The 14,294-nt window shown below is 40.3% G+C and overlaps 1 pseudogene; it reads left to right on the top strand.

Annotated features, from left to right (window-relative positions):
* The first annotated feature begins 13,317 nt into the window (after positions 1 to 13,317).
* Positions 13,318 to 14,079, top strand: LOC141134232 (olfactory receptor 10A7-like; annotated as a pseudogene).
* Positions 14,080 to 14,294: the final 215 nt, after the last annotated feature.

The raw sequence follows: 14,294 nt of genomic DNA on the forward strand, positions 1-14,294 counted from the left end.
AGGAAGCACTTTTGGTCTTTCAAGGAACATAAATTACACATACTGTAAAATATGCATTACATTTTCTGACTACCTATCACACTTTTGAAGGCCGTGAAGCACCAGGACAATGGAAACACCCCCAAAATGACAACATTTTGGAAAGCAAACACACCAAAGTATTTTCTTTGAGGCATGTTGAGTATGGCATGTCCTTTTTTGCCATAGGTTTTTGAAAAATGTGGAAAGAAAACGAAAAACATATTTTTTACACAAAGTTGTCAATTTATAAAATGTTTCTAACACACAGCTTGGACATACCAAGAAATACACCCTGAAATTCATTTTGCTACTCCTCCTGAGTATGGTGATACCACATGTGTGAGACTTTTTCACAACCTAACAGCATAGAGAGGCCCAAAATCCAAGGAGATACTTCAGGCATTCTAGGGGCATACAGTAAATTACACATCCAACTTTCTGACTACCTATCTCATTTTTGGAGGCCCTGAAGCACAAAGACAATGGAAACACCAACCAAATGACCACATTTTAGACAGCAAACACCCCAAAGTATTTTCTAAGAGGCATAGTGAGTCTTTTGAACGTGTCTTTTTTTGCCACAGGTTTTTGGAAAATGTGGAAAGATTTTTTTTTTGTTAACACAAGGTTTTCAATCTATAAAATATTTCTAACACAAAACATGGACATACTTAGAATTACACCCCAAAATACATTCTGCTACTCTTTGGAAGTATAGGGATACCACATGTGTTAGAACTTTTCAATGTCTGGACTGATTATTTAACCAAAATGGCAACCTATGCAACACAAAAATCAATCAACGCTGTATACAAAACAATGTACTATAATGGTGGTCAGAGATTATGCTGTAGCATAGTGTAGCTTCATCACCTACAGCAGTTCCTGTTCCTAAAAGCCAAGCAGGCCTAACCTAGTGGTACATGACTGCCCCCCATAGCACAGTGCTTCTGTATGTTCACTGGCCAGGAAGTACAAGAGGCAAAAAGTACAAGGTAGTGCAGTTGTCCACTGAGGAGGACGAGTGGGACCAGTATCTCACAAGAATGTAGCCAGTGATGTGTCATTATTGGTGCCAGGCAGAGACATGAAACCAGTCAAAGCATTGGCCCAGGCAGCAGGAAGAGACATGATCAGCAACAGTCAAAGGAATTGTCCAGGCAGCAGGAAGAGACATGGTCAGCAACAGTCAAAGGAATTGTCCAGGCAGCAGGCAGAGATATGGTCAGCAACAGCCAAAGGAATTTTCCAGGCAGCAGTCAGAGACATGGTAAACACAGCCAAAGGATTGGTCCAGGAAGCATGCTGAAACATGGTTCATAGACAGACCAGTGCCAGTACAGGCAGCGTGCTGAAACATGGTCCATAAACAGTCAAGGGTCAGTTCAGGCAGCAGGCAGGAACATGGTCCATAAATAATCCTGTGTCAGTACAGGCAGAGACATGGTTAGGGAAAACAAGTGTATAGGTGCTTCAACCTTCCCATATAAAAGCTCCGCCCGGTGCTCAGGCTGCTGATACTGCCAACGTACCAGAATAAAGGAAAGGGATGGTCGGCACTCAGGATGACATCCAAAATAGTATTCCTTTATTAAATACATGTACAGAGTTATAAAACAGTCTATGTGTTTCGGATTTATGCCAGGTTTTCCCTTTTGCATTTTTAATTCCCCTGTGTTGGTTAATCATGTGACTTTTGTATATTAAGTGTTACTTATTTTGTTTTTTATCAGCCATGACTATGAACTAACGTCCAAAACGAGCGGGCTGTATTTAATGAAGTAAGGATGCAGCACTAATAAAAATGATATATATAAATCCTAAAAGAGTGATGGTGAAAAACTCTCAAAAAATAAAAAATGAAACACTAGAGCAACTAACACACCAAAAGTGACTAAGGGTTATAGTCCAACTAATTCTGCCACAAAAAAACACAAAATTATTAATTGAAAATAAAAATAAGTAAAAAATGAAAATGAGGGTAATGGTGAAAAAAAACCTTATATAGAAATCTAAGGCAGATATCACAAAAAAATCATGGCAAATTTTAAATAAATGAAAAATGAAGAACAGTGAAAAAATGTCATAAACCAATCACTAGAAAGGAAAATAAACACAAAAATCCCAAATACAAATAGTGCAAAAAATAGTCCCAATTTCAAATGGTGCAAAGGAAATTCCAACCAACAAAAAAGTCCATATATAATGTGAAGGTGATGCTCCAAAAAGAAATATGGTGAAAGACAAGTCCAGCATCCAAGGTAGTTCACACCCAAGTGAGAATTGAGGCTCCTTACCAAATATAGATGACCACCATACAGGTAGTCTCACCAGGCATAAGGGAAATTCAGGTCTCCCACTAACCTATACTGACATCCGCAGTTGAAGCTGAGATTGTGGTACTCAGCAAACAAAAACAAAGAATGCTCCCATAGTGTAATAGTTCAGGCAGTGTAATTTAATATGTTGAATATATTGCACTTACAAGATGTTTCATCCTTTAAAAGCATAACAGGAGTGGTGTATCAAGGTAAAGATTGTGGCGTGATATCTGTCTTAGTTTTCTATACGAGTTTTTTTTTCACCATTACCTTCATTTTCATTTTTTACTTATTTTTATTTTCAATTAATAATTTTGTGTTTTTGTTGTGTCAGAATTAGTTGGACTATCACCCTTAGTCACTTTTTGTGTGTTAGTTGCTCTAGTTTTTTTTGTATTTAATAAAGGAATACTACTTTGGATGTCATCCTGAGTGCCCACCATCCCTTTCCTTATTCAAAGACATGGTCAGCACAGTTAAAGTATTGGTCCAGACAGCAGGCTAGAACATGGCCCATAAACAGGCCGAGGTCAGTTCAGATGGCAGGCAGAGGCATGATTAATGAATAGATCAAGGTCAGTTCAGGCAACAGGCAGAGGCATGGATGGTGGAACTGCCCCTGCACCACTAGAATATGGTTGGAAATTGCTAATTTTGTTACTTCCATTACCATTTTGTAAACATTCCATTTAGACCCCCCCCCCCGACAGTCCTGCTAGGCATCAAAAGTTCTTTATGGCCTACCAACCTTAAAACAGATACTGCTCATATTTTTATAGTGGTGAGTTCGGCCATTGCTAGAAAATGGAAATCCTCTCACCCTACCCCGCTTTTAGAGGTTATCTCTATCCTAAATGGTCACTGCTACTTTGAATGCATGTATGCTAAAGCCCATTTTCAAATTACCAGATTCGTAGCTAACTGGAATCCGTATCTTTCTGACTCCAGGATCACGGCCCTGCTTAGATAATAATTTTATGCTTCCTTAATTTCCCTGTGTGTTGCCTTTTTTTATCTTCATGAAACTTTAGCCATGCCTTTTAGGCTGTTTAATTTCATACCTTTATCTTAACCATAGATCATTACAATGTGTTGAACCCCTGTTATTTGACACCCCTCCAATGTCTTGTTTACAATCATCTGATGAATACTGCTTTGTTTGTCTCTTTAGGCCTCATGTACACTGCTGGCAAACGGACGTTCAGAGGCAGTTGCCCCTGAACTCATCCAATGTTATCTTATGTGTACATGTACACAGGCTCGTTTAATGTCGTTTTTAGGCAGTTGCATTTATAGGCTTTCCTTTGATGGCAAAAAAAGGAGTTCAGACACTGAAGTTTCCGACGCCAAATGCGGCTAAACACAGTAACTTGATTCTAAACGCAAATGCAGCTAAATGCGGCATGTAAACGTGGCAAAATAGATGTTTTAAACGTGGGTTACAAAAAATCCCATGTCTTTCAAAAAATAATGTCCCAAAATGTGCAAAAAATATGGTTCGGGGGGTCACATACTCACTGCCTACCTCATTGCTGGCCAGTCGGGCTGTATGCTTAGCCAAGAGTCTGAGCTTGGGGTGTCTACTTTCCAAAATGGGTCATTTGTGGGGGTTTTGAGCTATCTTGACATTTCAGGGCCTCCGAAGCTGTGATAGGTAGTGAGGAAGTGAAATCACCATTTTACACCCTTAGAAAGCCTGAAGGCAGTGATTTGTTTTCGGGGTCCTGTACATGGCTAGGCTCCAAAAAAGTCTCACACATGTGGTATCCCCGTACTCAGGAGAAGCAGTAGAATGTATTTTGGGGTGTAATTTCACATATGCCCATGGCATGTTTGAGCAATAGATCATTTAGTGACAACTTTGTGAAAAATAAAGAACAATAATTTTCCCACAACTTGTGGCAAAATATAAAATATTCCATGGACTCAACATTGCCTCTCATCAAATGGCTTGGGTGTCTACTTTCTAAAATGGGGTCACTTGGAGGGGTTTTGTGCTATCTTGGCATTTTATGACCTTTAAAACAGCAATAGGTAGTGAGGAGTGAAATAAAAAATTTACACCCTTAGAAATCCTGGAGGCAGTGATTGGTTTTCAGGGTCCTGTACACGGCTAGGCTACCAAAAGTCTCACACATGAGGTATCTCCATACTAAGGAGAAAAAGAAGAATGTATTTTGGGGTGTAATTCCACATATAACCATGCAATGTTTGAAAAATATATTATTTAGTGACAACTTTGTGCAAAAAAAAAGTGTAATTTTCCCGAAACTTGTGGCAAAATATAAAATATTCCATGGACTCAACATGGCTATCAGCAAATATCTTGCAGTGTCTACTTTCAAAAAAGAGGTCATTTGGAGGGGGTTGAACTGTCCTGCCATTTTATGCACAACATTTAGAAGCTTATGTCACACATCGCCCACTCTTCTAACCAATCAAAGATAAAGCCCTTTCTGACACTTTTTGTTTACATGAAAAAATATTATTTTTTTGGAAGAAAATGACTTTGAACCCCCGAACAGTATATATATATATTTTTTTTAAAAGGCCCTACAGATTAAAATGGAGGGTGTTGCACTTTTTTCACACAGTATTTGTGCAGCGATTTTCCAAAAGCAATTTTTTGGGAAAAAACACACTTTTTTAATTTTACTGCACTAAAACACATTATATTGCCCAAATATTTAATGAAATAAAAAAGATGATCTTATGCTGAGTATATGGATACCAAACAAGACATGCTTTAAAATTGCGCACAAACATGCAGCAGTGACAAACTACATACATTTTTAAAAGCCTTTAAAAGCCTTTACAGGTTACCATTTTAGATTTACAGAGAGATTTACAGCTAAAATTACTGCCCTCAATCTGACCTTTGCGGTGATACCTCTCATGCATGGTGCAATTGCTGTTTACATATGTTCACCTTTGCACGTGAGCATGGGGGGACAGGGGTGCTTATTTTGTATTATTATTTATTTTGCTCTTTTATTATATTTTTAAACTGTTCCTTTCATTTTTATTTTTTTTTATAATTTTATTGTTATCTCCGGAAATGTAAATATCCCCTATGATAGCAATAGGTAGTGAAAGGTACTCTTTTTTGAAAAAAATTGGGGTCTATTAGACCCTAGATCTCTCCTCTGCCCTCAAAGCATCTTACCACACCAAGATTGGTGTGATAAAATGCTTTGCCAATTTCCCATTGGCACTGTTTATATCCGGCGAAACCTAAGTCATGAAATGCTTGTAGCTTCCGGTTTCTTAGGCCATAGAGATGACTGGAGCCATTCTGGTCTCTGATCAGCTCTATGGTCAGCTGGTGGAACCACCGGCTGCATTCTCGGGTTCCCTGTTGGGACAGGAGAGCCCGAGAAAACCATAGAAGACGGAGGGGGACGTTCCCTTCCACTGCTTATAAAAGCAGTCTAGAGGCTAATTAGCCGCTAGGATTGCTTTTACATGTAAGCCGACCGCTGGCTGAAAAGAATTATACAAAGATGATACCTAAACCTGCAGGTATCATTCTGGTAAAACCACTCAAAGTACAGCAACATGCCAGTATGTTGCTGGTCCTTGTTGGGCATACATTGTAATGTTCTTTTTTTTATGCAGCCTGTGGGCTGAACAAAAAAAAGAGATTGATCGGTGGGTATGCCCACCATTAGCATACCTCCCTTCATCCACCCACTTCTAATGATGGATATACATGCACCTTTTTTTTTAACTGTGGTAGTGACATCACCACCTACAGCTCTGGAGTCACTGATTTACGTATCGTGGAAGCAAATGCTGTTGCTTTCAAGATAAATAAATCAGTGCTGCAGCTGAATGGCGTACCTGCTATGCAAATGATGGTTAACAATAAAACAAAGAAACATTACAGTATAACAGTAAGACTTACCATACCTGCAAAGCAAATGCAATAAAACATAGTAAAAATAAAACATTTTTTTAACGCAATCTGTGCCTAAAAAATATATGCCGAAGCATGGGGGCTATCTGCCCCTAATGTAAGGAGCAAATCGCTCCTCCACCGCTGCCCCCCATGCTTTGGCATATATGCTCTTTTTTTAATTACATACCCGAAAAACAAACATGATAAAACATAGTAACAATAAAAAAGTGCATTGTAGAATACAGTAAAAAAAGAGCAGAATAATAAAGAGAGAATAAAGAGAGAGAGAACAATAAAACAACAACTATTTTTGTTTTTTTATTTTATTTTTTGGGGTTTTTTTTTTACTTTTTTATTTATTTATTTATTTTTACACTTTTTTTGTTACTGTAATGCCGCGTACACACGGTCGGAATTTCCGACAGCAAATTTTCGATGGGAGCCTGTTGTCGGAAATTCCGACCGTGTGTAGGCTCCATCAGAAATTTTTTGTCGGATTTTCCGACAACAAAAATTTGAGAGCTGGTTCTCAAATTTTCCGACAATAAAATCCGTTGTTGTAAATTCCGAGTGTGTGTACACAATTCCGAAGCACAAAATTCCACACATGCTCTGAATCAAGTACGAGACTCAAGCGCTCGGTCTGGTAAAACTAGCGTTCGTAATGGAGAAAGCACATTTGTCACGCTGCACATTTTTTAATCTTTTAATGCAGCACATTCTCTTCTTCTTTATAATGCTAGAATTATGAAGTTGTTTTGCTGCTGATATTCAGACAGAGTTCTGACAAACTGATTTCTTTATTATTTCTTGTGATCTCATCAATAATCTTTTTTATTTTTTCGCCAGATCTCCAGAATAATGTTCATAATTTTTTTTTTATAGTGATCTCTTTTCTTTTTTAAATCAAGATCTCCTGTTTTTTTCTAGTGATCTCCATAATATTTTTTCTCTTTTTTTCTCATTATTATCTTGTATTTTTTAACCTCAAGGAGGTTGGTTGGTGTTGGTGTCCCTTGTTAATTTGACATTGTATTTTTAAAATGTACCTGCCTACTCACAAACTGTCCTTTTTTAATTATGACACATAGCCAATGATTTAAGAAAAAAATATACATTTATTAAAGAGGGAGTCCACCTAAAAAAAAAATATTAAAAGCCAGCAGCTACAAATACTGCAGCTGCTGACTTTTAATAAATGGACACTTACCTGTCCTGGAGTCCAGCGATGTCGGCAGCCAAAGCCGATCAATCGCTCAGCTCTTGGCTGCTGCCGCCGCCATTCTCTGTGGGGGAATCAGGCTTCACTTCCTGGTTCCCTACTGTGCATGCGCGAGTCGCGCTGTGCATCCTAAATGGTCCTGATATCTCCTGGGACCTATGTGTTTCCCAGGAGATGGGGGGAGTGCGGGAAGGGGCATGACTCCCCCGGGAGTCTATTCCAGGAAGTGGGTGCAAATACCTGTAGTAGACAGGTATCTGCACCCCCCTCCCCCCTGAAAGGTGCCAATTGGCACCAGAGGGGGGGGAATAAGATGAGCTTCCACTTTTGGGTGGAACTCCGCTTTAAGGGGTCCTGACAAAATAAAGAGGAAGACAATGCTGAATAAACTGGTTAAATTAGAGAAGCCTTTGTACCCCAGTGCACACATCAACTATTTGACATGAAAAATTGGGAGCCTGAGGAGTCCATTTAATAGGGAGCTTAATCTGGTCCAGGACTCCGAGAGATCAGGAACAGCAGCAGGTGACATATATGTCCCCAGGCTGTGGTCTTACAACAGCCTGCGTATTTTGCCAGACCAGACCGAACCCAGGCCATCACTCTGTCTTCCTTACATGCTTCCTTCCACTCTTGCTTCCAGGCTGTGGCTCTGGTGTTGGAGTTGTGGCAGGAGGTAGAGGAGGTGGAGGAGGAGGAGGAGGATGGTCCAACTCACACAGGTGGGTTTTGCTTGTGAGTTTGCCCCTCAACCCCTCATTTAGGGTCGTATATATATCAGTTCTTCATAAAAGAGGCATTGGCCCAGCTCCATTTCCTGCATTTTGTTGGCAACCATGCAGGTATAGGCCTCAAGAAGACTGGGGGGGTTCTGGGGGCCACAGAAGCCTGCCAAATTAACCCAAGTGCTGACTCCTCCATGCTCCTCCCCTTCCTGGGCCTTTTTTGTTTAAGGCGGAGGGGAGGGACCTGGGATTCCGTGAGGCTACTGGGCCCAGCCACCTCCTGGCTGCCACTTACCCCTGCCACCTCCTGGTTGCCACTTTCCCCTGCCACCTCCTGGCTGCCACTTTCCACAGCCTCCTCCTGGCTTAGGCTTTCCTGTGTATGAAAAAGGGGCATAGTTTTAATTTGTTGTTCATCAATCACACACAATTTTGAGAAATATGTTGAACAATGCTATACCTGACTCAAGCTCCTCCACATCTTCTTCCTGGGTGGAAGGAACAGGGCGGACATCTGAAGCCTCATCTGAGGTGGAAGGAAGAGTGGAAGGAAGGGTTGAGAGTGATGCCCTGATTTCAGTCTGGTCTGACAGAAATCGCAGTCTGTCGTAGTACCACAGCCTAGGGACATAAACGTCATCTGCTGCTGCTCCTGATCTCATGGAATCCTGGACCTTCTTGCGCTCCCTATTATATGTGCTCCTCAGGCCACCAATTTTGCACTTCATATAGTTGATGTCTGCCGTGGGGATTTGCGGCTTCACAAATTTCAGCAATTTATCCAGTGCTGCCTTCCTCTTTAGTCGCTTTGTATAAAAGGGGTGTTTTGTCTGCCACAGACAGGACAGCTCTCTGTACAAATCAATCCCGGCCCCTTACCATGTGATCAGCTGTCAGCCAATGACAGCTGATCACATGATGTAAACAAAAGCTCGGTAATTGTTTTTTTTCCTCCTCACGCTGATAGTGTGAGGAAAAAAAAGCCGATCACCAGCTTATGTTAAAGGGACATCGGTCCTGAAGAGGAAGGAGGCACATCTGCCTCATCTGTGCCTGCCAGTGCCACCTACCATTGCCACCTGCCAGTGCCCACAGTGCCCATGAGTGCCACCTATCAATACCTACAAGTTCCACCTATCAATGCCCACAAGTGCCACCTATCAATGCCCACAAGTGCCACCTATCAATGCTCACCAGTGGTGCCAATCAGTGCCACCTAGCAGTACTACCATCAGTGCAAGCAATCAATGCCCATTATTGCCACCCATCAGTGCCCATCACTGCCACTCATCAGTGCTCATCACTGCCACCTATCGGTGCCCATCAGTGCCGCCTCATCAGCATACATCAATGAAGGAGAAAAATTACCTGTTTGCAAAATTTTATAACAAAATATACATTTTTTTTTTGAAATTTGGTCTTTTTCAACTTTTTTAACAAAAAATAAAAACCGCAGAGTTGATCAAATACCACCAAAAGAAAGCTCTATTTGTGGGAAGAAAATGATAAAAATTTCATTTGGGTACAGTGTTGTATGACCGCGCAATTTTCATTCAAAGTGCAACAGCGCTGAAAGCTGAAAATTGGTCTGGACAGGAGGAGGGGATTAAGTGCCCAGTAAGCAAGTGGTTAAGTTGGTGTTTACAGTGACAATGGTAATTTACTAAAGGCAAATCCACTTTGCACTTTCAAGTGCACTTTTGCAGTGCATGGTGCTGAAAAAATTAATTAATGGTGCTGAAAATGATGAATATTTTTATCATTAATGCATTACATACATTAACAACAAAAACAATGTATGTGTGTGTAGCAGACCCACAACATAATAGTTAGCTGAAGAAGAGATTGTCACCTCATATATCAAAGAAATTATGTTTGCACTATTGAAGAAAATGGCCAAAAAAAAGCCCATTGGATAACCTAGGAGTCAGCTAAAAGAAACACAGGCAGTAAATCAAATTAAATATTTTTCAGTTTAAAATACAAATTTATTTAAAAAATACATTTATTTAAATACATAGAATGTGATGTTAAAGGAGAAATCTTACCTTAATATAGTCCTTCTGCAGGACCTGAATGATGGCAGAATAGGTCTCTGGAATAATGCTCCCCAGAGCCTGGGGGAGATGCCTGTCGAAAACTTGATGTCCTGCAGACTTCTCCCTGTCGCCAAGTACCACAAGGTGGTGACGAGCCTTTGCTCGGGAGTGATGGCTTGCCACATGCAGGTGTCCTGCTTGGTAATATAAGGGGACAGCAAAGCCAACAGACGGTGAAAAACGGGGTATGTCATCCTTTTCCTGAAATCATCAGGATTATTCTCACGGATCTCCCGCAACAAAGGCATATGTGAGAATTGGTCATGCTGGAGCAACCAATTCTTTGTCCATGAACTCCTCCTCCCCCTGTTCATGGACTGGGCTTGGGTCAAAGTAAGAACCCCAATACCAAGCCCCTGCACAGCACGAACTCTACAATGAGTACATACCTGCAACATGGCTTCAAAACGGTCGGCTGGTCAAAACAAACTGAAAATCAGAAAGGCCTGAGAAGAGAGAGCCGAAATTCAGAAATGAGCAGACAAGAACGAACTGAAAATCAAATACGAACTGACTACACGCACTGAAAACCAGTGAACCCACGAGCACAAACTGAAGAGCAGTAACGATCTGAAAAGCATGAGGCTGAAAAGCGCGAATCGCCTCTCACCAAACTTCTACTAACACGAGATAAACACAAGATTAGCAGAAGGAGCCCAAAGGGTGGCGCACTGGCTATTGAACTTCCTTTTTATAGTGCCATCCTATGTGTTGTACGTCAGCGCATTCTTGACGATCGAAGTTTTTTGTGCAACCATTGTATGCAAGACAAGTTTGAGCCAACATCAGTCGGAAATAAATCCCAGGAATTCGTTGTCGGAATGTCCGATCGCATGTACGTGACATAACGGTTGTAATGGTTTAGTTCCAGGTATGGGTCTCCCAAAATGCGATGGCATCTTTGGAGACACTGTGAATGTTTGTCCTAGTCTGTGCAGTGCTGTACCCTATGCTAAAACTCCACTAGTGTGTGGTAGCGTTCAAAACATTCACCAATGCAAAAACCAGGATGGTCAGGACAGGAGGGACAATAATAGCGGGTGTCACGCCTATATTCGCGCTTTCTACAGACACAACATTTTCTTTGGGGGGCTCGTTGGGTAGGGGCACCACGGAGGACAAAAGGAAAATGCCTCCAATGCAGCCGGCTTACTGCATTTGGATTGGGAAGTTGGGCCACAGCCCCGTCTGGAAACCAGAAAGGCTGTGATGATCTCTTCCTGGAATTTAAGGAAGGATCCAGTTCATCCTGAAGCTTTGTATAGCACAAAAGCATTCAGCAGAGCCAATTGAAATAAGTATACAGACACTTTTTTGTACCAGCGTCTGGCCTTACGGGCAATTAGGTACGGGGCCAACAACTGGTCATTGGGGTCCACCCCTCCCATATTAAGGTTATATTCGTGGACACATAGGGCTTTCTCCACAACACCAGTTGCCGTAGGAATTTGGACCATCGTGTCTGCGTGAATGGAGGACAGAACAAAAACATTCCGATTATCCCTCCACTTCACAGCAAGCAAGTTATTACACATTAAGCAGGCTCTCTCCCCCAGCCTAAGATGGGAATCTACAAGCCACTGGGGTAAGCCCAGGCGATTAGATCGCACTGTGCACATGCGCCAATTTGGTGATCGAACAAGTGACTAAAAAGTGACACGCTCATGTAATAATTGTCCACATACAAGTGGTACCCCTTTCTGAATAAGGGTGACACCAAGTCCCACACAATCTTACCAGTGCTCCCTATGTAATCTGGGCAGTTCTCCGGCTCTAAGTAACTATCTCTTCCCTCATAAACCATAAAACAATATGAATAGCCCATTGCCCTGTCACAGAGCTTATACATCTTGACCCCATATCTGGCACGCTTGCTGGGAAGATACTGTTTGAAAGACAAGCGGCCAGAAAACGTAATCAGGGACTAATCAATGCAGACAACTTGATGGGGAGTAAACAAGGCTGCAAACCGTTGGTTGAAGTGGTTTACGAGGGGCCGAATTTTATAGAGCCGATCGTATCCAGGGTCTCCATGAGAACAACAGAGTTCAGTGTTGTTGAAGTGCATGAACCACAAGATGTGCTTGTATCGTGCCCTGGTCATGGAGGCAGAGAACACAGGGACACATGTCAAAGTTGCAAAATTGGGCTTAGGCATTAAGATTTGTTTTACCCTTAGGCGCGAAGGAGTTAATAAGTAATAACCTCAAAGGCTGTTTATTTATCTGGTTGCTTTAGGGGACCATGAAAGAATATTTTTTGAAAATATTTTAAAAAATAGCTAGTTCAGTAACATTCCATTGTAATGGTTGGAAAAAAGGTACAACATTTGGTACAAAAATTTTGGCATTATGGTTTCCAAGTATAATAAACTTGTGAATATTTTTGTGATGCTAAAATATCTAAAATATATGTTATATATGGACAGTCAGTAAATTACTTGTTTGGTTTCAAAATAATATGATTATACAACAAGAAATACCCTGCTGCGTCTGAATATCTTCCTAATTGGGCCTCTGAAGATTAAATGGTAATAATACAATTATCAGAAGATTTCAAGAGGATGCATTTATTCATTATATAAACGGATTGTCCTAGCAGTACATGACATTATAACATAGAAAAAATATATATATTTCTAAAAATTGTTCCATGAAACAGTCTCAGCCATGGACCATAATTGTTTGCTGGACAAGAAGGTAAAAATGAAGTTTACTTTTTTTTCTGCTGAGCTATTGATTCTAGGAATTACATTTATAATGATAATATATTGGCTTCTAGGTAGTTTTTTGAAAGATACTTTCTACCACCAATAAACATTTTATTTATTTCAGAATTTTTTGTGTTTAAGGCACAGTATAAAAACAACCAGACCATCATATCTGAAGTCATCCTCTTGGGGTTCCAAAATTTCCAAGAAATCAACATTGTGCTTTTCATCCTTCTCCTTGTTGTTTATGTTTTGACACTTTTTGTAAACCTCTTGATCATCATACTGGTCTACTACAATAAAACCCTCCACACTCCGATGTACTTCTTTCTCACCCAGCTCTCCTTATCTGATATTCTGCTAACCACAGACATTGCCCCAAACTTGCTTCAGATGTTACTTCATGAGGGTGGAAAAATGTCTTTTACAGGCTGTATTTTCCAGCAATATATTTTTGATGTAATGGAATCTACTGAGTGTCTTCTTCTGACAGTAATGTCTTATGACCGATATATGGCCATCTGTAACCCTTTGCATTACACTTCTTTGATGAATGGGTTGCTTTGCATAATTTTGATCATAATTTCCTGGTTGTTTAGCATTTTTTCCATGTTGATTGTTGCAATTCTAATAGCTTATCTTGATTTTTGTGGACCGAATATAATTGACCATTTCTTCTGTGATGTGTCACCAGTGTTAAAGCTTTCCTGTTCAGATACGTTCTGGGTTTAGTTAGACACGATGTTGAATAGTGTTCCTTTACTATTCTTACCATTCCTAATTATTATAATATCATACACCTATATTATTTTTACCATCTTGAAAATCCCATCAAATACTGGAAAACAGAAGGCTTTCTCCACCTGCAGCTCCCATTTGATGGTGGTTTGTATATTTTTTGTAACACTAATTATTATTTATGACCTTCCAACAAGCGGACAGTCATTGACTATACGCAAATTAGTATCACTGATCTATACAGTGGGGACACCACTGCTAAATCCAATCATATACAGCTTGAGGAACAAAGACATAAAGTTTGCTTTTGCTAAGTTAAGGAACGATTTTGTAACTTTTTAGCGAAAGATTGTATTTAAGGTAATATAATTTATTTTCATTTTATTATTATCTAAATATCATAGTGCAAATTTTTAAATTGTTTTGTCCCGCTGAGACATTGTCAAAGGATCTTTGAAAACCTCTCATTTTTTAATTTAACCCTGGATCTCTGGTGAGTGAGAGAGCACACAGAGGGGAGCATGGATTGCACTGATGTTTACTCTGGCACCTGGCAC

This window comes from Aquarana catesbeiana, linkage group LG03, assembly GCF_042186555.1.
Source record: "Aquarana catesbeiana isolate 2022-GZ linkage group LG03, ASM4218655v1, whole genome shotgun sequence".
NCBI lineage: Eukaryota > Metazoa > Chordata > Amphibia > Anura > Ranidae > Aquarana > Aquarana catesbeiana.